The sequence below is a fragment of the Cloeon dipterum genome, chromosome 4 (assembly GCF_949628265.1).
Source record: "Cloeon dipterum chromosome 4, ieCloDipt1.1, whole genome shotgun sequence".
NCBI lineage: Eukaryota > Metazoa > Arthropoda > Insecta > Ephemeroptera > Baetidae > Cloeon > Cloeon dipterum.
Window position 1 is genome coordinate 3,837,447 of NC_088789.1, and position 25,304 is coordinate 3,862,750.

Consider the following 25,304-nt stretch of genomic DNA (forward strand, 5'->3'; position numbering starts at 1 on the left):
AATAAACGCGGCCTGGCTGGTCGGGAAAACTTGTCGCGAGCGCGACAATGCTGGAAAATGAAAGATTAATACAGTCTCGGAGGGCGAGTTTGCAGCGCACCGAGAGAACGTTTTCTTATCTGCTGCTGCTTCTGCAAATTCATCTGCGCCAGCGGGGCACGTGCAGGATAATTTCCGCCTGCATTTGCGGCTTACCTTGACACGCGGAAAAATTTATTGCAGAAGCACAAAGGCAGTGCTCGCGGTTAATCTCGTAATTAGCCTTGTTCCAGGCAGCGCTGCCAAAACTACTGCACTCTCCTCGGAAATTTATGCGGTGGCAGTGCTTGATTTGAATTTTTAAATTTGTTAGTGGCGAGAGTGAACGCGCGTGTTGCTGCCATTAAATCTAGATTTGTCAACGTCACCGGGCCCTCGACCAGACAATTTCACTTTGCACGCCGAGAATTGCTAACACAATCAAGAGATAAAAACTAGCGATAAAACACTCTACAAAAAGTCAATCTTAATCTTCGTTGAGGGTCGTGACAAACAGTTAATTTGATTTAAATTTTTAAAAACAAAATCAAAATGAAGCGGTGATTATGCAAAAAATAACTGCTTCATAAAAAAGATGAAGGCTGTGATTAAATTTTTCTGACAATGGAAAGAGAGAAGCAGTTGGAGAGAGAATTCAGAATAATTAAGGAGAATGTCCTTTTGAATCGACTTTTTCCACACCCCTAATATCCTGCTTGTGTAACTTAATAAACCCTTTTCTTTCTTTTTCCGAGGGGTGATAATCCATCAAAAATTTCCGGCGTCTGGTATAATGGCCTAATTGAAATTCACTCGGTATCTCGGGCCGAGTTCTGAAGAAAATTTGCATAAATTAGGCGCTGACGGTAATTAAAAAAGTAATCCCCAAAGTTAATGCTATTAACACTGCTGTTTCTTTCTCGAATCCCTCGAGAGCGAATTAAAATGAGAGTCATGTCCCGCGATAATTATTCTTTGCAGCGTGGCGCAAAAACCGACGTGTGCACCGCGCGCGCGGTGGCAGCCAGATTTGCCAGCAAATAACGCCGAGTGTATATCAGCATGGTACACACTAACTAAGTACGGAACACTCACACACACACCGAGCCTTTTGTCACGTGCACGCCGCATAAATAATAACGGCGTAATTTCAAAGTTTGCGCGCGGCGCGTTTTATTACCCGTTTTGGGGCAGAAACAGACACTTGGCGTCAATACACACATAGTAGGTACAGCCTGCAGTACACAGTACCCTTATTAGCCGCAGCCCTAAAAGCACGTGGCGTGGTACGTACGGTCTTTTGCCGGTTTTAGGGCCAGATTCGAACAGACACGCGCGCCAGCTTAAATTTTAAACGAGCAGGAGAGAGATATAAGCAGTCTCGCTCGCTCTGCGGTGTAGCGCTGCTTCTTTTCTTTCTCGTCTAACAGGGACGTGAACAAAAGTCTAAAATTCAGGGGAAAGCTAATTCAAGAAGGCTTTTAGGAACGCTGGATTGCCCTACTTATAGACATAATGTTACAGCAGGCAGTCCAATTACAAACTTAACAATTGAATCTCATAACACATAATCTATACAGGTACTTATTTTGTTTGTTCCCGTTTGGAAAAAATAAGAATTTTACGTACTAAATGTCTGGAAACATTTCAATTTTACAAAGCTCTTTTTCCATCAATTTATTGTATTTATAAATTTTTGCTGTACCACTTTGTTAAAAAAAATTAGATCTATAAATCATTAATAGCTTCCTTTATAAATTTGTTCTGCCACCTCTAAATCTGAAACTAACGTATTCCCATCTGGAATATTACTCGAACATTATTTCATAAATTGAAATAAATAATATGGAATTGCGACCATTGTAATACTGAAGTGAGACTGCCGCACATGTATCACTGCCCCTCCTGCGCCTCAGTACTTATTTCACGTAGAGAAGAGAAGTGTACCTAGCAGGTCACATAAATTTTCCACAAGTCGGTTTTAAGAATTGGATCACGAAGCCCGTGGCACTCGGCGAGATATGCATTATTACGTCGAGTAAGCAGACTAGTGCTCGGCAAATGCATATTAAATTGGCGCCGCGCCGCTCGCTGGCTGGCTGTATTGAAAAATTTTCATTTCGTTCTGATTGTGCCAGTGCACAATGGAATATGGAATTATGGGCTGCTGCAGAATGGAGTAGTCGCGGGCAATAAGAGCTTTGGCTCGCAACGTATTGCTGCGACAAGGAGCTATTATTTTATGCCATATGGCGAAATCGATTTGGAAATGCAGATTTCATCGGGAGATGTTTAAAAGGCCTTTCCAACCCGCCTGAAGCAGGAAAATGAATTAAAGTGAAGGTCGGTTGATAAAATTCTGCGAAATCAAAGCGCGTAAGAGTTAAATCCACAGCAACAAGCCAATAGAGCTCAAGTGGAAATTACACCTTTGGTCGATCAAGCATCCGAGCAAAAAACGTGCTACTTATTCAATCCGTTTTTCTAGCAAGAGGGGCACGTTCGTTTGACCAGTTGGCTCCTCTCATTAAGCGGATAAAAAAATCTGTTGATTCTGGAGATGATTGACCGCAAAGCAGCGCCACTCTTTCCTCTTTCCGCACAGACAGACAAATTGATTAGAGAGCGCGGCGGCGGGTCGAGTGCACAGACCCGACTTCAAAAGCAGACTCTCGCGATGGTGAATAATTGATATCAAAACATTCCGCTCGGACGAAGATTGAATCATAAATCGGAGGCAAAAATAATTCGGTCGGCAGACAAGTCGGTGGCTGCTAGTGCTGGCTGCGAGCCGGCTTGGCGCCTATTTCATTTCATTTGGCCCCCACAGGGCCTTCTATTTCACTCGCTTTTATTCCTCCATCCGAGCGGCCCTCTTGCACTTTTTACAGCCTCCCTCTCACTCGGCCCGCTGCTGCATAAAATATATATCAAGGTGGATAGGCAGGCAGTGAGCCCCGCCGCCGCCGCACACTACTATCTTTTTACAACCGGCAGCACCTGAGAAAGTATGCAGCAGTCTCGGTACTAGTCATGAAATAAAAATGAATACCGCTCCGGGCCGCCGTGAAATTAAATATGCCCCAAGACTTTGCAAACAATATTCAAAGCATCTCCGGCCGAAACCCGCGAGGAGGAAATATGTGCGTTCGCGCACCACGCCGTTCTCGGTTTGTGTGTGTGTGTATTGTTTTGCCCGAGCTGCAACACTCACTCGGCGACCGTGTTTTATTGCCAATTTCGGAGCCTACTAACCGCCGGCTCGTGGCGGTTGCAGGCCTGCCTGAATAATATATGATTTGTCGGAAATGCCCCGCAGAATGCCTAATTAATTGCAGCCTGCAATTTTTTACCTTGCGTTTACGAGGGGTCTGATTTTAAACACAATTCACCAAAGCACCCTCCTTGTGAAAAGCTTTTACAACTTCTGGTAATGGAGAAAAAACAGTGCGGCGGAATTGTTAAAACAACATTTGAGTCGAGACCCTTGTTGTCGGCAGAAAAGATGAAAAATAAAATTACGAAAGCGGTGCAAGCTCTTGTCACGTGCAATTACGAATTTGGTCTGACGGTGTGTGTGCACAGTGAAAGGTCACCCACGTGCGGCTTAATTTAGCAGCGGTGATGATGATGATGACGGCGTGCACGTTAGTGGCCATCTGCGAGCACACAAACACACACACACACACACACACACACAGCATCATTCGTGTGTGCAAGTCGACACGTATACACACACACACACACACACACGCCGTAGAGACAGACACTGCAGGGATATTTGCACGAGAGGAGCGAACAAGGTCCCAGAGAAGCCGAAACCACACCCTGTCTACCGCTTTGCCTACCTAGCTCGTTAAAGGCACGTGCAATAAACATTTTTATATACCATTGCTCGCTCGCGCAGGCTGCTTTTTATTATTAAATTGTGTGTTTGTGTGGCTGCGGCACAAGTGAATGGGCGCCCCGCCACATTAATGAATAATTAGCTTAACCGCCGCGTGTCCTACTGCATTTATTAAGTCCGCCTTGAGTGAGTAACTGTTGGCGGTCATGAAAGCCACGCATGAACACGCCTGTTTCGCCGCTGCTAGCTAACTTAATTAGGCGAAAACGCCGTGCCACTAAAAATAATTCCGCTGTTTCAATTTGCCCATTTTAGCGCGCTCTTCCTCAAAGGCGCTGGCAGCAGAAAGGTGTTAAACATTATTTTGCAACGCCATAATTTTATAAAGGGTGGTTTCCTGCTTTAGCCATGCTGAGAACAAGCCATTATGGGAATATAATAGCATCCTAGTGATTCAGACAAATCGAACGATGAGCAACTTATTACAATTCAAAGTAAAATAAAAAAATTTAAAAAATGAGTCATTTTTTAAGTTATAAAATTTAATGGAAGTTATAGATTATTGTTTATACTTATTTCGCAGTAGAAAATAGCCTCCGGTCTAGCAAAAAGCTTGAACTGTGCAATAAAAAGCTGAATTTTCTCGCCAAAAATCTATAATCTAGAGAGCAGAAAATGTTACACATCAATCGATTCGTCGTCTCATCAAACCTATCAAATACAGTAGAATATGAATAAAAACTGCCTCAGTGGCCAACCACGTTGCGTCCACGAAACCACGTTCGTGAATTGTACGTGGATGAGTTCCACCATCATATTGTGGAATTTTTTCCAGTTATAATACTCATCAGGAATTAATTCCCCTTTTTAATCAGTTTTCAGCAGATTAAGTTTATATTTTTTAGGGCAAAATTCAAGTCCGTGGAATTTACGTAGATGATCCTCCAAAGCGTTGTTTTTTCAATCCTTTTGTGCCAAAATTATCATTGAATGTGTTATGGGCTGATCCAAAACAATTTTAACTTGTTCTGAATATTTTTTGTTATCAAATCTGGCTTCAAAAATCGATTTTGAAAATTTTCTATGCTGTATCGCATTATAAGAATTATCCTCTAGAGCTGCAGAACTCGCTTAAACAATCATATTAAATAAAACATGTTTCCTTTACAATGTGAGCCATCGGCTTGGTTAACTTGCTCATTAAAAAATCAAACTTTCAGTATGCGCAGGAAAAAAAAACGCTGGGCTACTCTTAATCCTGCAACGCTCGCCGGTGTTTTTCCCCGCGAACTAAAACAAAATCTGCTGCCGCGCGCACCCCTTTCCTCTACAAACAATGTCACACGGATCAAAGCCGGTGGAGCTGCATTCATCCTCCCCCGCAAATCCGCGGCGGCACAATGCGTGCACATTACTCTTACTCCGAAAAGCGGCGCGGCGGCGGCACTTCTTCCTCCCTGCTTTTTTGCACTCTCAAATTTCACTGCGGCTATGCAACGATTATTTTTCGTCGACAAGCGCGCACCTTTAAAGGGAGGAGAAGTGTGACAAAAAAGGTCATTAGCATGCCCTTTAAGGACCCTCTTTCTCTTTCACCGCTCCGTGTTTGCGCGCACACATATGTGCATGCTCCCACTCTGTGCACATTAACGAGCACCGACTGCAAGTCATCACCATTAACGCGCCCAAATCTTGTAATGATTGTGCCGAAATGAAGTGACTCCCGCATCCCGTGCTACGTAATTCCTCCGACGTGTTGGTGGATGCGTTTTAATTGTTCCGCCGGCGTTTGCGTACGCGCCATTTAAAAATAACGAGCCGCTTCCTCTTGCCGCCCCTGAGTCCGCACTCCCCTATTGATTCTCGATCGCACCCCGAAAATAAGCAGCGCTTGGCTGAATTGAAATAATGAAGCGCCACACAGCGCCAACCAGTCGAGCGGTGTGAAAATTCACGCGGTGGTCCAGACAGCGGAAATTTATAAAAGGGGGAAAGCGGCATCGTGATCCTACATTCTAGGCTTACAAGGAAAAAAGACTGGGAAACTTCTTGCTGAATTAAATTCTTAAAATATTTTTAAATATTCATAGTACATAAAGACCTGAAAAATTTTTAAATTAATTTAGAAACTCCTCCTTTTGTCCCAACATTATGACATTTTGTGTTTATTTGAAATGGAAGACTTAAAGAAATTATTCAAATTAGTCTGTTGTGCATTCAAAGGAATGTTTTGGAAATGAATTGGAAAACAAATTTTGACACAAAGGCCAAAAATATTCTTGTTTCCGCCCCGGAAGAGCTGTTCTGTGACTATCCACAATTTTTTCCGCTTTAAATGCCCGCAATTGCTATTTATTTATTTGTTTTTTTGTTTAACACAAAAAAGAAACTTGTGCTAGCATCCACATACAATGCGGAGCGTATTTTCAGTCACGTTCAGCAGTCGAAACTTGTTCTTTTAACTCGTGCTGGGTAAAAGGTAGTTCGAATAAAGCTCGTTCATTTCGTTCTCTCGAGTTGGCCGCAGAAGTGCAGCTGACAGAACGATCGCGGTGCATTGTAAGAAGTCGCTTTCCGACCGACTCACGGCTGCAAAGTTTTATTGGAAAATATACATAACAATCAATTGTAAACAAGGATTGAGTGGGCTCAATAGAGTAAGAAGTAGTAGTACTTCTTCTTCTGTCGAGGAGTGGGTATGCAATCGTTTGTGTCGAGAGGCAATGCAGGTTGCATACCAAATCCCGCGCGCAGGGGCTCTCCTCCGTTGTATAGGTACAAATTGCCGCGCTGCAAGGAGCAAACAAGGCGGAACTTACTCGAGTTTATAGTCGGATTGCCGCGTCTATGGCAGATTAAAGTTTGCGACGGAGAGAGAGAGAGAGAGAGAGAAAGAGAGAAAGACACTATAGGCATGTGTCACACACGCTTTTATTGGCCAATAAAATGTCTCATAAGTCCCGTCCTAAGAGATTTTTTTATATTAACGCACGCTGCGTGCGCGTAAAAAGGTGCGGGTGCACGGCCCCGAACGACGACGAGGCGGAAACAACAGGCTCCTCTATAAAAATGGGATTTTTCTCCGCTGCTCAGCGCGACAACAGCGGCTACAGCGACTATTGCCGGCTGTGCGTGCGACACGTTGTAAAATTTATATTTGACAAAGGGATTTGCAGCTAATTATTAAGCGACGGCGTTGTGTGGCCAAGGGATTGCCCGTCTAGACGGCGGCGGGCTCTCGAGAAAGTAAAAGTTCTGCAATATCGCAAAAGTAAAGAAAGGGTATTACGTGTAAGGGACCGGATATTTTTCTGCGCTGCGAGATGAACGACGTAATTTAGCTCTTTCGCTTGCTCCAACTTTGCAGCTGCTGAGACTTCTGATTTTTCATTAAATTGGATTTTTAAATAAAATAATGTTAAAAAAATGTACAGAGTTTTAAATGAACTGTAAAAATTGGTGAAATTCGATCATAAATCCTCTAGATCATTTGTGAGTTTTAATTTTTTAAATAATAAATAATATTTATGTTTATTTTTTACTGACTCGATGGGTCTACAGCATATCAAAATTTCCACAACTGTCAAAGTGCTTTTCGCTTGCACTTTATTCGACATAATTGATTAAGTGCCAGTCTGTTAGCCGGAAATATTTCTCGCCGTTAATGAGCCATTTGGAAAGAAATGTGAGTCTCGGTCCGCTGGTGCAAATGCGACCAGATTGTTTTCTTTCCCGTCGAGTAGCCGATAAAAATCAAAACACGAATGCAATCAATGAGGCGCATTGCGCGCCGGTGCTTTTCTTTTCCTGCTCCTTTTCCCACGAAACGGCAAACACGTGCGCGCGCGACGACGGCGGCGGCGGCGGCGGTGGCGGGCGGTGGGGCGACGCCGAAACGAATTCTAGCCAGAGAAGGAACCCGGAGTGTACGCGGAAATGGTCCTTGGCAATGGACGGAAATGTGACATTAGTGAAACACTAAGCGAGAACATGAAAGGCTCTTTATTGTATTGCAGCTCTCGGGTGTGTGCTATCGACCCCTGCGCTCGCACAAACCGACGCCGGGCCGGCCGGCCATCGCTTTATTCCGTTTTATACCACGCGACGAGCGGCCAGGACGACGCCGCCGACGACGAGAAAGTTGTTATTATGATGACGGTCATCTTGGCACCTAATAAAATACCGCCTTTATTGTTGCACTGCCCGGCCATTATTTCCTCTCGATTAATTCGCCCCACTAGGTTAATTGGCTCGCCTGCAGCTGCTGGATTAGCATCCATTGACGGAGAGTGGTCAGCACACGCCGTAATCAAATTCTGCGCCTGCATTGCTTCCGGGACAAATGCTTCTTCGTCTATAAGCGCGATTCTTGTCTAAGCAAGGCAACTTTGTCACCCTCAAGCTTGTTTTGGCCGCATTCAACAAGCTGAACGAGGCAGTTTAATTGAAATTGAACTCCTTTTGTGGCAACTGGCTGCAAAATCTTCTAGGAAATTTCCAACTTCATCCCATTTATTTGACATCATTAATGAACTAGTCTAAAATTCTACTTTATAATTTCCTGGTGGGTAAATTTGAACTACAGTTTTTCAATAATATTGGTACTATTAAAGAGCGGTTTTTAAGTTATTATGTTTCTTAGAAGACTTTGATCTTTTAATTAGATGTTCTCCAAATGTGTGTCGTTCAAAAGACAAGTTTTCCTTATTTGACTGAGAGTTCCAACTACGATACAAATTTCATGTTTATACCAAACTAAAATATTAAATTATTTCGATGTGGTTTGCTCAGTGAATAAACAAACACTAACGAGATAATTTTCAGTAGACCAATTTAGATTTTTCCCCGCGATGAATGAGGAGCCAGTGGCTTTGAACCCACGCACCCGCGGCAGTCAGTTGCACGTTATTGTCCGCACCTATATAGACAAACCCATGTATATTAAGTACAAAAGCGCGCCCGTTTGTGTGTGTATGTAAGCGCAATAAGCCGTGTTTGTTCATTACTCATACACAACGGCAAATTGTTTGTGTATGATTATTGTTTTATACTATTCACACTGCGCTCGCGGCATTATTGCTATTATTTCACTCTTCACTCTACACAATATATTCGACAATTCGCTACATACTCGTGTGTTTCTTTTAGAATTTATTGAGCTCAAATCTATGAACAATGAGAAATACTTGGACAAAATGTAAATATATGTCTTTTAAAAAATTACAACATTTTTTAATCTTATTGTTAATTTATTTGATTATTAAATTGGAATTTAGGCTATTGTAAAAAGAAAATAAAATTATCTCAGGCCTAAACTATCGCTCCCTAATCATTTTGAACCGTTTCAATTAAATTCGTTCCGAGTGGAAACGGCATGCATTATTCAATGGCCGGACAATAATTTCGCCGGAGGCCTGTTGGAGTCCATTCTTGACAAAAAGCCAGCTTTCATCCCAATCGGAGAGTGCATTATTGACCTGCCGGTGGCACAATATTATCATTTCCCTCGGTTCCGCGACCCTTTTCGGTTTTGCTGTGTGCGGGGAGAGTGAGGCAACCTTTTGCGCCATCCATTTGTATACAAACACACTGCCGGCCGGGCAACATATGTCGACGCTGCTCCCGCTTTTTCCAGCGCGGGGGTGTGCGTTGTGCACGTGTATTCGCAAAGGTCAATTTACTCAAATCGGTGAAATAAAAAAACGCGGCGCACGAGGGAAAGTTGTATATAGGAAAGGAAGAGAGAGCGAATCGAGAGGAGATACGCTGCGGCGGCGGCGGCTGCTGCTGTTGTTATTGTTGCAAGAATCGATTTTTAATGCCATGGATGCTGCACCCCGACCCTAATGGCCCCAACTTTGGGAAATGAAGACGGTAATGTGGGTGCTGCATTGATGATGGCCACCGCACCGCCACCACGCGAGCATTATGAAAAAAGTTTGGTGCGCGTGTGAATTGTCGCTTCATTTGCCGTCTTGAGGGGCATTAGATAAATAGCATAGCGGGCAAAAGAGCGACCGAGCTGTAGCAACTTTCGAGTCCTTTAGTCGGTGCGTGCATCCGGGGGCAGTGCAAAATAGTCTCTCCAACTCCAGGGAAAAAAGGCAGTCACAAAAACTAACCTAAAGATTTGAACATACATTTGTATTTATTTTTGAAATAAATAACAATAAAAATATATTAAATCACCTTAGGTGCTCAAGAAAATTTTAAAATCCCTGTTCTCTATTTTTCTTCTTTGATTGACCAGTTAAAGAATATGAAATGTAATTTAAATACACCAGGAGAAATAAGAAATCCCGATTATTTTCAGTCCTCTCAGGTTTTTCACATCCCCCTTGGATACGGGGAGCCGACGGCGAAATCTTTGCTGTTGCTGCGCGCGTATGTACACTTAGTTTGGCACCAAGTTGCTCCTCTCGTGCGAGGAGCGAGCAAACTTTTTGGCAGATTTACCAGCGCAAGTTGAGAGCGCGTGCCGAAGTGGAAGTATTGAGGCCTGCCTGGTGATTGTGACGCCGACGAGCCCTACCTTTCCGACTACGACGGCGGAGGCGGCGGCCGCGGCTCAAATGCCACCGCAACACCTCACGCACAAATCCTCCCTATTTGCTTGGCGAACATCTATGGGTCTGTCTGCCGCGCGCGCGGATAAAACAAAGAAGATTGGAAGGCTGCTGTTGCTGGCAAATAATATTGGCACGATTCGAGAGAAGCACCGAGCTGCATGTCATTTGCAAGCATATCGTCGCGCTATGGATATGCATAAATCGTTTCGTTCTTTTTCCGAGCGTACGGGCAAGGCGGTTTGATTCGAAATTTTCATCCAATTCGCAGCGAAGTGTGCATTCGTGCGAGGATTACGCGGAAATATTGCATGCAAACATGTTATCTCCTCGCGTTTCGCATTGAAAGTGATGAGTTTGTCGATAAGTATAAACAGCAACAATGGAATCGTGCAGAAAGGAGCTGCAATACGGACTACACATACATAATAAGATCCTTATTCGTTGTTTATTTAAAGCTTAGAGTGGATTGATACACGATAGCTGAAAATAATTTGCATAGTTGGCACCAGAAAGCGATCTTTGACAGTGACGACCATGAGTTGTTCGAAAATAGGGTGGTAATTTAACTAAATCCTTGTAAAAATAGTTTTTTTCTGATCTTGTGTTTAAAATTTTTAAATGCATCACAAGGTTTACATGACAGATTTTGATTCTCTAGGACGAGCTTTATTCAAAGGAATTTAGGCTTCATTTTGGGGAAACTCGTTCTAAAAAATTTAAATTTAATTTCTACTAGGGAGAAAATGCTCACCATTTGTTAAGTTATTAAACCTTGCAGGCAATTTCTTAAAAAATATAAGTGATTTTCGAATTCGGTGATGGATAAAGGTAGTTAAACAATGTCGTTTTCCGTTTTGGCAGGGATAGAGCAGTCCGAAAGCCACTGATCCGCAATGACCAATTTTATGACCTTCTTACAAATTAATCAAGCTCGAGTGACGAGCCATTGGTGGTCGTACACGCAGATGGAGCGGTGCAATTCATCAGATTAATTTGTGCACACTGCAGATATTGCGTCCAGGGTGGCGGCAATAACTAATTATTCACGAGCGGCTGACCGTAAAGGGCGTGTGATGCTCGCACGGCGCACCGCAAAGATTATTTATGAATGTGCTGATCCCGGCATGTTCGGCGAGGATTCGGGGGGCACAAATCAGTTGTGTGTGTGTGTGTATGCGTTGTTATTCGGCCAAATAATGGTGCATCCGGCCCGTCGGGGGTGTGCGTGCGCCGCACTCACGACTCGAAATTAGCATTCACACATGCCGGGCGGAAGGCGGGGCCGCCGGCCGGCCTGGCATTGTACTTGCAATTATGTCTGTTTGCCTGCTGTCGTCGTCTGGCATTGTGCAGGAGAGCCAGCCTGCTAGCTCTCCTTGTTAACAAGAAAATTAATGATATTTACTAATGTGAGGTGGCGTGCCAACTGAACCCACACCAAAACACATCTGTCGGGGTGTGAGAAGTGGCGGAAAAAATTAATTGTGGCAAGACCGGGATCACCCATGCCTGTTCGATTTTGGATTTCTGATAATGGGGTCTGGAATTGTGACATAAAGCTCTATATAACAAATTTCCAAATTAAAATTGCAAAACAAATTATCAAAGGATCAAACAAACTAATATTTGATGAAATTTGTATTGAATTTATTTTAGTTAATTATCATACTATATAATAATTTGTTAAATTTTTGGAACTTTTTCTTTTGATGATTGGTCCAGCAGAAGTTTTAATAGTTAAATAATTCGATTCTAGGGACCAAACTGTAATAGAGAATTGGGAAATTTATTCAGTTTCGTATTCCCTCTATAAAGTTTCACAAAGTCTTTTTGCGACGAACTTCAAGCATCTCCGTGCTGCGTTTACCGTCTGATTGCGCTCGATTTTCATCTCTCTCTGTTGTGTCTTGCCGGTTTTTACTTTGGCAAAATGCAATTTCCAGACGGGCATCTTGGTCGATTACACTGTCAAAGTTGGTTAACGGCAATCTCGCTGGCTTTGTGAGCGTGTGTGTTATTGCCGCAGCAAGTAGTTGGCAGCCAGCTAAAACTTTTTACTTTGCTTAAAAAACCTGATGGCTGCGTGGGCGCGAGGGTAAAGGAGCGAGCGTGGCTTATAATTCGAAATTGGTGGGGGCTGATGACAGCAACGGTGCAACCCCAAGCGGAAGGAAGCCAGAGTGCGACGCGTCGAATACCAATATCTGCTGAAAAAAAAAGTTTTCCCGAGAAAAAGGGAAAGTTAAGTTGCTCTCGGTTTGCTCTCCGGCGCTCAGAGAAAAAGCTGCTTTTTTAAGAAGAGAGAGAGAGAGTGCAAAATCGGGTGCTGAATTTTCGCACCGAGGGATTTTCGCAGATTGGGATGCAGGCGGCGTCATCATGGGCGTCCGCGGGGGTTGCCGGCGCGGACGTGTGGGGATCGGACGAGGTCGTAATTAGTCACACACACATACAGGGAGGAGGGCAACGCACCGCACGACAATGATTGTGCGCACTTACATATCGGGGCCTATATATTGATTTATGCAGAAAACGGCGTATTGTAAATCAAACGGAACATGATTAATCAGTGCTGCCGGCGAGGATTCATTCAGACTCTTGCGGGCCTTCTCCTTTTTTGATAAATGGAGCATCGGCCGCCGCGCAAGGATGAAATGTGGATTTGATTACTGCGCTCTGCAAGAAAGGGGACGTGCGCGTCCTTTCCCTGCTGCCATGCGTGCGAGCAGCGCTGACTGTGAGATGGACAGACAGTTTTCTGCTGTGCCAGATTGGAATTATTGGATTTGCAGTCAATTCGCCGGAATTATATTTTGGTTCTCGGCGCTTGCCAGGATTTTTCTCTTATGAATTTCTGTCAATGAGACGTGAGGACGGCCTAACTCTCTCGGCCCTCCTCCACTCTCTCCCAACTTACAAAGTGATTCGACTTTCATGTCGTCGTGATTCCAGCACGTACAAATATAGAAATTTTGACGTCGGATTTATTAAATTCCTCCTCCAACTGTCCGGCAGAGGTTCTTCCTCTGAGTGTGCTTAATTTTAGGCACTCTCCTTTCTGCAAGTGACGGACGAATGAAAAATGGAGGAGAATCCCTTTCCAGGCAGAAACTAATTCGGGCTAAATTCGTCCCTTTTACTTTTGCGCAAGCAGATTCGTCGATGGAAATTGATTTTCAACAAAATCAATTTTTGCAGTCCTCTGCTTGCTACGTTTGCCATTTCTACGCATTATCTTTATTGAAAACAAATTGTTGCCTAAAATAGAAACAAATGCAACACTGTAAATAACGAAATAAGCGTAATTAAAAATAAGTAATAATTATATTTAGTTTACGCCGTATAAAATTAGCAAAAAATAAAAGACTTACCTTTCTTAAATTTATATCATAGAAATTTTCCATTCGCTTATTAAAAACTTAATTTGACTGAGAAAAACTATTTAGCATCACCTAGTTGATTCAGAGAAGCAATCATTTAGTTGCCTAGCTAGTGGAGGGCTGTCTATATTCTGACCCAGCTCTCGAGCAAATTATGCACTCACTTGAATCAAAAGCAAGCATAATTTAGTCCGTGTGCTCTTGCGAATCAGGCCGGCGATTCAAGGCGGAGGTCTGCCCTTTCATTTGCTCTGCGGTCACTTTTCACCGCGCGCGCTTTTTGCTCTTGTCGGCAAGTGCCGCACGCGCGCGCATTTCTCTCTTTAGCCGGCAGTTAAATCTGCTCTGATCTTTTTGCGTTGAGCAGCGCAGCATCTCCATGGAAACGTCTCTACATCGTCATTAAACTCTTTGCATAAGGAGTGCGCGCGCGAGCAAGAGCGAGCAGAGACCACGGCCGACGTGTGTACTTCATCTGCTTTCACTTACTCCACATGAAAGGACACTTCAACACGTAAACAACAGTCACTCTCCTGCTGCCAGCCTGATAAAACACACGTTTACGTGTTTAATACGTACCGAGAGCGAGTGTACAGAGCAAGTGCACTCCGCTGTACCAAGCGGATAATTATTATCGCACGCTGAACTTTGAGCACGCCGGCTCAAAGTTTCGCCCGCGTTGATGGTGTCCACGGGGCTTTGTTGGCTTTTTAATGAGCACCCGTTGCTGTCACAGGTGCTCTTTTCTATACCGGCTTTTCAGTTTTTTCATTTAACACTTTTCATTTCCTAATTAGTACGACTTTTCCACCTGGTAATTATAACGTTTACATCCATCAGCAAACTTTTAACTGGATCTTCTTGGAAATTTTTGAAACCTAATTTTAATGTAAACATTGCACCATTGCCGACGATAGTAAAAAATGTTGATGTTTGAATAATCTTGTTTTAAAACAAGTTAAAAAAGTAAACTATTAAAATTACAAAACAACAATCAAATTCTAATTAAAAACACTGCATAAACTTATTTAAGTAAAGCAAAATGAAATTTTATAATATTTTCATTATTTATGAAAATTTAAGTTAATGTTTGTGAACATATATAAATTATAATATTTACAGCACTTTTCATCTAAAATCATAACTTTATTTTTTTTTAATTTACCACTACCTTATATAGTGTTTATGTTAATGTTAAAATGTAATACTGCATCATATTCGTAGTGGTGTATATTTGTAGTAAAGGGTGAAGCGCACGCAATCCTCTTTTGATTCTACTTGGGAAATATGCTTAGTTCATGGCAAAATATGAACAGAGAGTTAATACTGGGAACACGCATATATATAATTAAATAGTTTGTTTCAAAGAAATAAAGAAAATATATATTCCATCACTCTAAGTTTTCTCAGATCTAAATTAAAAGGTTTCTTTCACTTTGAGCTCAAATGTCATCTACAATAAACTTAGTGCTCAAGAGTTCTGTTCTCAAGACTTCCTTGCATCTCTGGTCTCAACTCAGCTGACGAGTCACTTATTCTTTCTCTCAAATTGTCCAATTTAGCCGAACACTTTTCGCCTGCTTAAACAGGAACCCCTTAGATCACACACTTGCTCTCGTAATTGACCAACACACCAGGCACAACAAACAGCCTTAGAATTCTCGATCAGCTCGTCAAACCTATATGATGTCATAGAGGTAGCGTAGATTAAACGTAGTCAAAAACTATAAATATATTGTAGTGAAAGGGAGACAATCACAATTTAAGCTCTCATTCAATCTCCACCACTATGATGAGAAATATAGATGCACGTGAAATGTGATATTTTATTCTAGGAAGCCACTAGCTGTCCACTCATGTGGGGAAAAAAGGGAATGCATAACCGCCTCCAATTAGTTAATCCATCAAACACGCGCGGCTAAAAGTGTGCGTCGTCAGGGGCCATCAACTTCAAACGACTCATTAATTATTTAGCCGTGCGAAATTCGAGCCAAACTTTGAGATCTGACCTCGTCTGGCAAATTTATCATCATTTATCAAATTATCGCGTCTGCACGGGGGCCAGGAGACGGCTGGTCGGCTGGCCGGGCGTCGGCAGGTCGGCTTTAATAAGAGCAGAGGTACGAATTAGCGGTCGTGTGTGTGTACTACTCCATGGTCGAGCCAACAAGATTTAGTTTACCATAATGACCATCAGCGACATCATAAGGGACGTCCATAATGATTATCGTCGTCGACAGCACTCTCTGTCTGTGTTTTGTGCTGTAATTACCGCGCCGGCCGGACTGCGCTCCGCCGTGCATCCAAATTGCACAGGGAGAGAGGGCTTGCTTGCTGCAGCTGCAATTTCATATCGCACACACACATCAGCGGCATCCTTTATGCTGTTTGCCATCATGCATCGTTGCTGCTGCTGCTGTTGCTGGACGGCCTGTTTCGCTGTTTATCCCGCCGAAAGCAGCCGACGGCTTTGCCGGCTTATTAGCAAAAAGCAGATTTCATTTCTCCACGCTTGGATTCCTAATTCGAATTTATTTGCGGAGAGACCTGCGGCAGAGCGCATTCTAAATTGGAATTTCGTATTAAACTATTTACCATAAATAGAAAAATAGCAATTAATATGAAATTATCATAAACAAGTCATGGTCAGACTCAAACGAACCATTATCGAATTGATAACTGCGGTGGTTGTTTCCTCAAACTCTGCGGCAAAGCCTAATTAAATTTTACAGCTGTCAAAATGAATTTCCGCAGCTTAGCGGCCCCAAAACAAACTATCCGTGCGGCCAATTAGCGTGTGCCGTGTTTTATTCGGGGAATTAGATTATTTTGGTGCTTTGCAGGTCTCTAATCAAGGCTCGTGTACAGCACGAGCGCATGATATTTATCTGCGAATTGGCCAAACAAGCTGGGCAACAATTTTATTACACGGCGCGCGCGGCATGCAGTGATACGAAATCACAGCGATGAATATTTAATGCTCGGCGGCGTATTTTAATCATCGAACTGACTCGCCGAGCGCAGCTATTATAATAATTAAATTATTCCACCGTAAAAACAGCGAGCGCAGAGGTGCAGCAGCGCAGTAGCAACAGCAACAGCAGCAGCAGCAGCAGCAGGTTCGTTAATAAATTAGAGGACAGTGAGTGTATTGTCGCAAACTATCGCGCCACTGCTAATGAACGGCCGAAACACGCCACGTTGCCAATTAAAAGGGTCGGTCCACGCGCGCGTTAACTTTCAATTTTTATGCAGAGCTCGTCACAGGTAGTTTGCTTTTATTAGGCTCACCCGGCATGCCAAGGGTGGAGGCTAATATACCTGCTGCTGCACCTAGGCCCGACATAAAAGGGCCCACAAAACGCCGCAACGGGCATCAGCTGCCTCAAATTGCAGCCCACGTGCCCCGCATTGCTGCACTCGCCTGCTCGGAGCCGTCTTGCGAGTGGGCCGTTACGTTTCATGGGTGCATCGGCGACCAGGGGGGCGTCGTTTGCCGCGGCATTAGCCTCCGATTGTAAAATTTTGACTGGCTGACGGAAACTGTCAATGGGTTTTTTGAAAGGGGATTTTTTTTGCTCTGGTGGGATTTATTTTGAAGGAAAAGCTCTTTATCAATCAAATTTTAAAAAAAATTACTTAAAATTGGAGATTGGTTTAAAATAAAAGAAAAAAATTAAAAATTAAAGAGAAAAAAATGAGGCCCATGCAATATGTAATAGTTGTAAAATGGATTGATAAAATTGGATATTATTTAAGTTGTTGGATGCAATAAACAATTTGTTCTACAATTTGCAATAGTAAAAAAGGACCTTGCTCGAGTAAAAATTCAAATTTCCACCAAAATTTACAGCACTTGACCACATTTTCTTGGCATATTTCGATTCCTTTCGTCAAGATCTATTCAACAAAACGTGACACTTTTTGGGGAAACTCTTTGTTTTGAAATAAAAATAAGATTTCAAGTAAGGAGACAGTTCTGACCATTTGAAAAGCACTCTAAATTTGCAGTCTCTTTGTTCTAAAAAAAATTACAGTGCTACTCAGGTCAATTTTAGCTTCAACGGAATCCTAAGGAATGATTTCATACATTGGCAACAAGGATTTTCCAGTATCGAATCCTCTCTAAGACCAAAGCATTTCTCGAGACACAATTTAAATTACAGATTTTGGCAACCACTAGTTTTCGCTTATTATGAAAGGCTTGTTTTCCTTCTGACGTAAAAATTGGTGTCCTTTGTTAAGATATAACAATAAAAAGTCACGGTTTTCAGAAGTTGCGTGCCTTATCCTGCTGCCCTCTCCTACACGTTCCTCTCCAGAAAATGTTTGAGCCATCACTCGACACGAGTGCAAAACTTTCCATTCTGTCTTGATTTCTGCGAGTCGCCAGTGGAGGGTTATCGAACCCCAACTGCACTGAGCTCAAGACTTACTTATAGTCCAAGAAATAATGTTCCAGTGCTGGTGGTGCAGTGGCTTGCTGAATGGAAATGGACGGGCGCAAACGGTCGGACTTAATACATATTCAGCCAGCCAAGTGCACCCTTGCAATTTTGCGACAGATGGCGGCGCGTTCATTGCAATGTGTGCCCAAGGGCGGAAGGGGTTATTGTGCGAATGAAGTCGGCGGTGGGTTTCGACGCATGCAGTATGAACTTTTTGCCAATTTCCCAGGCTCTCCGGATCGATGTGCTGAGCCGCAGAGCCTGCGATGATTTTTTTCTCCGGTTCCATTAGAACACATTAGTGGGCTGAAAATTGACACACACGCTCGCTTTCGCGCCTCACTAACCGATTTCAAACTCGCTCTTCGGCAACGGACGGCTTTTTTTGAAATTAATTCTGCATGCACGGCTGCCGACCGAGCTGTGTGTAAATATTCATGAATTAAATGCTAAATCCTTGCACTCCATGAATAAAGTCTAGCGGCCGTCGAGGCAGTGTGTATGTGGATTTTTTGCACTACACGCCAGCAGTAGCAACAAATTAATCCTTTTTCATCGTGCGCCGTGCCGTTGTCAGACAAGGGGATTATGAGCTCTTGCTTTATTAAAAAAAGCGGCCCGCATATTATGTACAAACGCTGATTGCTGTCGTGTTTTTGTTGCCGTCTTTTAACATTATTATTTGCATGCAACTTTTGCTCTCTCTCGCTGTGTAATTTTTAATATATAATGCAGCGCTTTGTGCGGCGACGGCGGCGCGGCGTCTGCCATACGCCATATTTTTAATAAAACTAGCTGGCTCTGATACGTGGCATAGCATATTGCAGCCGACGAGGGCTTACAAGAAGAAGCGTGTTTTAATTAAGAGGATTACTTGCAGCGATACACATGCACACACACACACAGCAAAAGTTTATAAATTGCGTTAAAGCGTTCATTCACTCAATCCCCAGGGAGCAAATTTCCTATTGGCTCTCGACTAATTTCAGCTCTCTTCAGTAAGTGCACAAAGTTAGGAAAATTACCAACATCTCACATGCCAAACTGTAAACAGGAAAATATTAATTGCAATTTACGTCTTGCTCTGCTCATTCATATTTATTTAGGGAACTATTGGTGAAAATATCACTCAATACAAAGCTCCAGTGTACGCTACACTCGGAGACAGTTGCGTGCATAATTTAGTATTTTTTAATCATCAAGAGCCATTTATTTGTTTAACGTGCACTCTGTTTTATCTGCTGGCGGCGGTGCATCGTTCGTGCACGAGACACGACAAAAGCAGCCACAAAGAGCGTCGGCCGTATTTACCCTTAATTTGCATCGATTCATGCGCCGTTTTTGCGCGACTATTTTGCTGTTTTGCACGCTCTCCCGCCGGCGTGCATATTAATTAGGCACGAGTTTCAGCCATTAATCAACGCAAATTATCTCTCTTTGGTAATATAAACACGTTCGGCGAGCGCACAATTTTGCATCCTCTGCGCTCTCGTTGCGTGGCGAGAGAGAGAGAAAAAGCTGCAGCCCTCTCTTTTCGCGCCCCGCACCGCCGATTTTTCCATTAATTTAACTCGAAATCTCCCCTCAAGCTGCTGCTGCTATCTCGCCTGTGCAAACAATTAATCTTGCTGTGTGGATAAAAATGCGGCCGCGCACATAATTATTTACATTTTTTATACTCTCAGCACTATGTACACAGGCAGAGGGCACAGGGGATTTTCTTCCGACAAAATCTGTCTGAACTGCAGAGACCTTGGATGGAGATGTGCGTTATTAAAGATCACAAACATCCCTCTATAGAAAACATTAAATATTTAAATTTATTTAGGGAATTTAATCGACAAGGTAAAAGGTATTTTTTTCAAAGTATTCAGCGTGTAATTAAAATGAAGCTTTCCACTTTAAAAAGGACCTAGTCAGAAAAAAATAAAGAAATGATCCTATAAAATATTTTCCACACAGAAAGTTAGATTAAAGCAATCAAGATAGAGTTAATGTTGGAATTTCCTTGACTGTCCATTTTGAATGCAAGAGAAATTGTGTTAACTCAACTATGCGCACCTCCGGATAACGTCTTGTTTGCTTCCTCGCGGCAGTTTAAAAAAAAACACCTCCCCAAGAGAAACAAGAATCAAAGGCGGGGCGTTTAATTATGTTTTAATCAAAACAAATTTGGCACGTCTTGTTCTCGCGGAAGAAAGCCTTCCTGCAGGGCGGGAGCTTAATCGCAGAATGAGCTCCATTTGAAGTTCCATGAGGTGGAAGGAAAGCAAAAAATGTTTCCCGTCATTGTTTCGTTTGAATTTAAATGCTTATTTACACCCTTGTGTTATTGTTGGCCGTCTTCTCCGGCAGGCGTGAAATTAGGATTTGCAAAGGTGTGGTTATGTAAGCCTGCGAAAAGCAGCGAATTCGGAGCTTTGAATGAAAGCGTACGCTATTCTCTCCTAACTCAATTTCGGGCAAATCCAGTTTCGCGGAAAATAAATGGGGGAGCGAGGCGAGCAGCAGACGGCAGCGGGGAGAGTAATATGCACATTGTGCCCGAGGTAAATGCAAACAACCGGCGGAGCAGAACACGCTGCTCTTGTACTACTCGCTGCGGTGTGAGCCGGAATATTGCTGTGTGCGACCCTTTTCTCAAATTTCTTCCTCATCCACGCTGCCTGCGAAATGAAACCACCAGAGGAAAAGTTGCAAAACTGCTCGAGACGACGACGACAACGACCGACGAGCGTCTCTGCGTATTACAGCGTGGTGTGTACTCGCACAATTATATTACCATGGTCCCTTTTCTCGGCGTGGCACGCGCCTATGACATAACAAAAGAGGCGGAGAGACCGAGGCAAAAAAGCTTGTTTCCTCCCGGACGAATCTAATTTGAATATTTATAGAGCTTGTAAATTTTAAATAATGACTCCAACACGAAGCAGAGAGGTACGAAAAAGTCTGTTTTCGAGTTCCAACCTCTGAATCATCGCATGAAATTTTTGAAAAAAATATCTATATGCAAATTAATTGAAAAGTCACGCGCTGGTTTTGATTCGGCTTCTCTTAATCGGTGTTGGTTTTGCAACTTTCCCCGCTATTACGCTTTATGCAAATTTCGGCATCAGCAATTTTGCCGCCAAAATGAAAAACCAACAAGTAAAAACGATGATCCGAAAAATTGGCTCGAAACATTGCATAAAAGTTGATGTGCGCGCGCCCAGCCAGCCCCGGCATCCGTCAGTGAGGCGCAATTTGCAATTTTTTGCCGCGCAGCAGGCAGGTGTAATTCTGATAAATTCAGCCCCGGCTCCCCAGATAGTTGTTTGTTTTGGCACCGCGGCACGTAAATGAAGCAGGCGTGCGCGCACAATGAGCCGATTGTTCCGCCAGCTGGGGGGTTTCGAGCGTGCCGGGCGAAAAGCAATCACATTTAAAGTGAAATAAATAATTTTCTAATGACTCGCGTGGGCTGCTTTTTCACGAGCGTATGGCATATTCGCGTAGAGGGAAATAATCAGCTCCTTTCGATTTATTACTGCGATATATTTTGAAATTGACTAAAATTTCATCTGCTTTAACGGATCGGCGGCACTAATGACTTGGTTTCAATTCGCTCGGTTAACTGGATTCTACGTTTGGCACGCACCAAAGTGGCAAATTAAGCAGCGAGCGCTCTGGGAAATCGTTGCCAAGTGCGGAGAGAAGTGAAAACGGCACCAAGCTCCAAGGACGAATCCCTAAAACCTGATCGCACCCATGCAAATAATACACGGCATTCGGATACTAATTCGGCAGAAAAGCTTTTTATAGCAGCTGTCCGTCACAGGCGCATTACTTTTCGGAGACGTGTCTGCGCGCCTAGTTCTGATGCCGCACCCCTGCTTGACAGGTGTCGGACAGCACGAGTTGTGTGATTATTAGCCGGTGACAAATAATAAAGCCTCGTCCACCAGACCGAGCAACCGCATGCACACATCCCTCTCCCTCGCCCCTGAGAGGCTGCATATTTGTGTATTTACATCAAGTCGTCTGTCTGTCAGACGCATATCACAAACAGCCGTGTGCTCGTCTGGATTTTTGATACCGGCCTCTCTCTCCACTCTACCTTTCACCGGCGGAACGGGCGAAACGAACAGCGACGAACGCTTTCTGGTCATGTGACACGCGCAATGTAATTTTACCTGCGAACAGAAAAGAAACGGGAATATTTATCATCGTGTGTGTAAACACAAACAGAATGAGCTGCTGCTGGTTTTTGAAAAATGATAACGCTGTGAAACTGTAGCTGACGGCGGGACAGTGGTTGTTTTTTTGCTGCTTGCGTTAATAAAGTCGAAATAATGAAATATGTGTATATGCAGAAAGTTTTGGATCGATCGTTTTAGCCAATTACAAGTTTAGCAACTTCTACTACCCTGGGTACTCATTAAAAGTGCAAACATCCTAAATGCCTATTACTGCACTCAAGGCAAAAAGGAAATTAGATGTTTTCTATCTATACACAAGCATCGTGGCGTGAGGCGTCGGGCTGGATGAAAAGTCCTTTCATGCAAAAGTTTGCCTACAAACAGAAGTGCTGCCATTCAGCTGCCGGAGCGACTTTAATTGCCTCTCAAAGAAAAGACTTGACACACACACTCACACACTCTCACACAGAAGCGCTGGAAAAATCAAATTTGCTGCTCGTTTGACAGCAGCAGTTTCGTCATCAGCATGCATCTTTTCGCTTGCTGCCTTTCTTGTTGATCTTCTTTTTACACTGCGAATATACATAAAGAGTTTCCTTTGCGAGCGCGAAGAGGCCGTGTTTTCATCTCTTTGCTCCATTGAGGCCCTGTCTGTCGTCTCTCTTTCTCTCGCGCGCGCCAGCGCAAAAATATAAACACATAACAAGAAGCAACAGAGTGTGCGGCGGCTATTATTTTTCATTACACAAACTGTATGTGTGTGTATGTGCGAGCGGTGCATGTTTGCGAAAAGCAAATAAATAGCGAGTCGCGTCTCGTGTAGACGATCGCCCGCCTTTGTTTTAGATGCAATTCCCTCCACTCGTCTTTCTAATGACATCGTCTCTCTGTTCTAGCCTGCGCGTCTCAGGCAGAAAAATTTTTCCAGCAGCTAGAACAACTCGTTAATAAATCTTTCTTTCTTCCACTGATTGCTGTTATACAGATGGAAAAATAATGACCGGCAAGCAGTGGAACGGTCTTATTAAAAATTGCACGTAATGATTTGCAGCTTTAGTTGCGAGCACTTCTTGTCTTGTACACTCACAAATAATACACGGCGTCATGCAATGAAAACTAATAAATCATTTTTTTTTTTAATTAAGCTACGAGAGCGCGTTTAAAATTATTACCAAAATTAAATAAAAGCCATTTGTGGTGCTAAAGAGCCGGAGGTGCTGAGGTTGAAACTCTTTAGCACGCGCAATTTAAATAAACCGCCTTCTTAAATTTTCACGGCCACCGCTTATTTTGCAGAAAAAAGTAGTCGACTGCGGCACCCTTGTTTAGCAAACAAATTCATGAAGGCACCAAGAGTCAGCGGAAAAGAGCACAGCCAGCACATTTGAATAATGCCAGGGAGCGTACACATATAGTGTTAGTATACTAGCTGCGTACGCACAAGCCGTGTTTTTTCGCGTGTAACATGGTCTGCGCACTCTGAACAAACGTAGACAGCGCGCGGATATTGTGGCTGGCTCTCTGCAGTCTGATGTTTTTCTTTCCCATTATTTCGGCTTGTTTCAAATTATTTTTACTCTGCTCCCCAGCGGCTATTGTGCAAAATAAAACCGCCGCAGGCAGCCCGAGAGCAGGAATGAAAGCAGGTGAATTGGAGTATCAAAAATGCGCGCCGACCGACCTTTTCGCCCGTATGATTCAGATGAAAGAAGTTAAAATGGTGCTCTCTGCTTTATCCAGCTTGTTTGGAGATGAAACATCTCCGTGAATGGTCTTTTTTTACTGAAATTCCTGGGAGCTTTTTAAATTTCGTCTTTTTACCAAACTGCCTCCTTTCCATCACTGGGGGTAACGTGGAATATGCATTACTGTTCTCTCCTAAAATGTGGCTCTATTAAAACGTACTACAAATGAAAATTCTTTTAATAATAGAGGCAAAAGAATAGGCAGAAAAGATGCTCAAATGATTGAATATGTGATGCTCAATTTTTAAAATTGATCCGTTGCACAAAGTCAAGCCAAGAAATTTGCTAGAAGGGCTATTAATTTTTATTGATTTCTTTAACTCCATTTTCAGGAAAACTTCGATCACTAAACAATATTTTCCTAAAAGTAATTCAATTAGAGCTTGCTGATTTTGCTATATTTCTGCTACGTTCTTGTGAGCGTTCGTTATTATGGAAAATAAATTTTAAACGCTATTTAGAACGAGCTGGAAAGTTATGATCAGTCTTTAACAAGAGTGTCCTTTCGATTTGGCAAGCATCCCAGTATCAAATTATATCATCTAGGAAAGCACGGGCGCGTGGCTAGCGTGCATTAGGAAAGCACTGGTAGTGTAATTAAAGTAGGGCTCTCCAATGAGCCAGTTAAATAAGCGGGAAATTAATCTGGCGTACGCGAAACTTGCAACCAGGCACGAAAACGGCCACCACGGGGCGATTGCCGCCGCCGCCGCCGCTGTTGTCTGGCGTAATTTTCATGCGCGTTCACTTTGATTAAACTTTTAATAATGAATACATGGCTGCTGCCGGCGTTGGCCAGCGTGAATTCCATTCTTTGCTTTGATTAGATGGAGTATCTTTGTAGTTCCGCAGTCTCAAAGGAGCGAAACGGGTATACATAGCAAGGCTTGCAGCTAAATTCCTGCAAATTTTCTTCAATCCTAACTTTCCAGAGCCAACTTGACAGAGTGGCTTGTAGCAAATTTCAAATTTGAAAGAGAGATTGTGTGTTCACCGACGCTTCACTTCCATTTCGATGAAATCTTTTTTATCATTACTAAATATTTACGTAAAATGCTGTAAGAAATTTGCATTTGACGCAATTCAGGTCCAGCTCAAGTTTTCCCTATTGTGAGTTGC

The 25,304-nt window shown here is 43.1% G+C and overlaps 1 protein-coding gene and 1 long non-coding RNA gene across 2 annotated transcripts in view; both read right to left on the reverse strand.

Annotated features, from left to right (window-relative positions):
- The window catches only part of LOC135944600 (Krueppel-like factor 6), a 249,643-nt gene that overhangs the window by 76,121 nt on the left and 148,218 nt on the right, over positions 1–25,304 (reverse strand). The gene's annotated exons all lie outside the window — the stretch shown is intronic.
- The window catches only part of LOC135944602 (uncharacterized), a 54,955-nt gene continuing 49,826 nt past the window's right edge, over positions 20,176–25,304 (reverse strand). Inside the window, exon 4 of the long non-coding RNA XR_010575350.1 lies at positions 20,176–22,434. This is a non-coding gene — a long non-coding RNA (uncharacterized LOC135944602). The remainder of the gene's footprint in view (positions 22,435–25,304) is intronic.